The sequence below is a fragment of the Nansenia antarctica genome (assembly GCF_963989245.1).
Source record: "Nansenia antarctica genome assembly, chromosome: 11".
Taxonomy (NCBI): Eukaryota; Metazoa; Chordata; class Actinopteri; order Argentiniformes; family Microstomatidae; genus Nansenia; species Nansenia antarctica.
Genome location: NC_137681.1, coordinates 27775220 through 27778332, shown reverse-complemented (window position 1 = coordinate 27778332; position 3113 = coordinate 27775220).

Sequence of the window (3113 nt, the reverse complement as noted above, 5' to 3'; positions counted from 1 at the left end):
ACAGCCTCAACCGACCCAGGCTTGGAGTCATACACGTACCACACGTCACCTCGCCTCCCCTGACTGGAGCCCCACTAAGCTAAGCTTTAGCTCGACAGGCTAAAACAGTCCTATGGCGGAGTGCAGGATGGATGAGACCGGGTTTTTACACCTGTAGCCCATCGTCCCTCGGTGCAGAAACGACAACTGAATCAAAGCACCTCAGCCTCGCCTCTCTCCCTTCCCTCTCTCTCACCCTGCCCTCTCTCCCCCTTCCCTCTCTCTCTCCCTTCCCTCTCTCCCCCTTCCCCCTCTCTCTCTTCTCTCTCTCTCTCCCTTCCCTCTCTCTCTCTTATCTCTCTCTCCCTGCCCTCTCTCTCCCTTCCCTCTCTCTCTCCCTGCCCTCTCTCTCTCCCTTCCCTCTCTCTCTCCCTGCCCTCTCTCTCTCCCTTCCCTCTCTCTCTCCCTGCCCTCTCTCTCTCCCTGCCCTCTCTCTCCCCCTTCCCTCTCTCTCCCCCTGCCCTCTCTCCCTTCCCTCTCTCTCCCTTCCCCTCTCTCCCTTCCCTCTCTCTCCCTTCCTGCCCTCCCTTCCCTCTCTCTCCCTGCCCTCCCTGCCCTCTCTCTCCCTTCCCTCTCTCTCCCTTCCCTCTCTCTCCCTGCCCTCTCTCTCTCCCTGCCCTCTCTCTCCCTTCCCTCTCTCTCCCTGCCCTCTCTCTCTCCCTGCCCTCTCTCTCTCCCTGCCCTCTCTCTCTCTCTCCCAGGCTTGGTTAGCTATCTCGCTGCTGACGCACTCGTTTAGCAGGGAGACGATGTGTGGATGTCTGATGAAGTCAATTACCTAACCGCACGGGGCTTTCTTGTGGACCTAGCGTGTTTAGACTGCGCTGCCGGGACTCTGCACGTCTCCTCTTAGTTTGTTTGTCAAGGATGCGCCTCACTTGCTCTGTCATGGACCGAAGGAGATGAAAGGCATGATGGGATGTCTTCTTTGGGCGAGGCGCTAATGAGAGTCTTAGGGCCTGCAGGGGAAAGCCTGTGGGTGCTGGTGAGACGTGTGTGTGTGTGTGTGTGTGTGTGTGTCTGCCTGCTCATGCTTTGCCTACCTCGCTGCTGGGTAAGCCATGAGAGACGTGTCTAAACCCAATAGATCGAGAGTGAGCACAGATGCAGCAGGGCCTCTCACCACCTCTCTACCCACCTCTCTACCTACCTCTCTACCTACCTCTCTACCTACCTACCTACCTACCTCTCTACCTACCTCTCTACCTACCTCTCTACCTACCTCTCTACCTACCTACCTACCTACCTACCTACCTCTCCACCTACCTCTCTACCCACCTCTCTACCTACCTCTCTACCTACCTCTCTACCCACCTACCTCTCTACCTACCTACCTACCTACCTATCTACCTACCTACCTACCTACCTTTCTACCTACCTACCTACCTACCTACCTACCTACCTCCCTACCTCTCTACCTACCTATCTATCTATCTACCTATCTACCTACCTACCTACCTACCTCTCTACCTACCTACCTATCTACCTACCTCTCTACCTACCTACCTCTCTACCTACCCACCTACCTACCTACCTATCTACCTACCTCTCTACCTACCTACCTCTCTACCTACCTCTCTACCTACCTACCTACCTCCCTACCTCTCCACCTACCTCTCTACCCACCTCTCTACCTACCTCTCTACCTACCTACCTCTCTACCCACCTACCTCTCTACCTACCTACCTACCTATCTACCTACCTACCTACCTACCTACCTTTCTACCTACCTACCTACCTACCTACCTTTCTACCTCTCTACCTACCTACCTACCTACCTACCTCTCTACCTACCTACCTCTCTACCTACCTACCTACCTACCTCTCTACCTACCTACCTATCTACCTACCTCTCTACCTACCTATCTACCTACCTACCTCTCTACCTACCTACCTACCTCTCTACCTACCTACCTACCTCTCTACCTACCTACCTACCTACCTACCTACCTCTCTACCTACCTACCTCTCTACCTACCTTTCTACCTCTCTACCTACCTATCTACCTACCTACCTCTCTACCTACCTACCTACCTACCTACCTATCTACCTACCTACCTCTCTACCTACCTACCTCTCTACCTACCTACCTCTCTACCTACCTTTCTACCTACCTACCTACCTACCTACCTCTCTACCTACCTACCTCTCTACCTACCTACCTACCTACCTACCTCTCTACCTACCTATCTACCTCTCTACCTACCTATCTCTCTACCTACCTCTCTACCTACCTTACTACCTACCTATCTACCTACCTCTCTACCTACCTACCTACCTCTCTACCTACCTATCTACCTACCTACCTACCTACCTACCTATCTATCTAGTACCTACCTACCTACCTACCTATCTATCTAGTACCTACCTACCTACCTACCTATCTATCTAGTACCTACCTACCTACCTACCTATCTACTAGTGTTGTTCCGATACCATTTTTTGATCCCGATACCGATACCGATACCTGACCGTGCAGTACTTGCCGATACCGAGTACCGATCCGATACCACGGCGTTTGAAAAAACAAAACAAAAAAACATGTTTTTTGAGCCGCATACTCACCTCGATGTAAAATTATTGCTAACACTTAGTCTGGCACTGCTCAAAACCTTTGTAAAACAGGAAAAAATACCAACAGAGAGTGAATACTATAGAACTTTTTTATTGTCTACCTGGTATGGTGACAAGAAAATCAACCCCTTATAAAACCTGAAATGTGGCTCTCACAGATGCCAATCAGTGCAATATCCATTTAAGATATAAAACAGTCGTAGTAGTAGTGCAACAGCAAGTGAACATTTACAAACAAAATAACTTTAGTACTTCAAAAAAAAAAAAAAAAAAAAAAACGGATTTTTTTTTTGTTAGTACTCGCCGATACCGATACCAGCATTTTTGTGCGTATCGGTGGCCATGCCGATACTAGTATCGGTATCGGAACAACACTACTATCTACCTACCTACCTACCTCTCTACCTACCTATCTACCTACCTACCTTTCTACCTACCTATCTACCTACCTACCTACCTATCTACCTACCTACCTCTCTACCTACCTACCTCTCTACCTA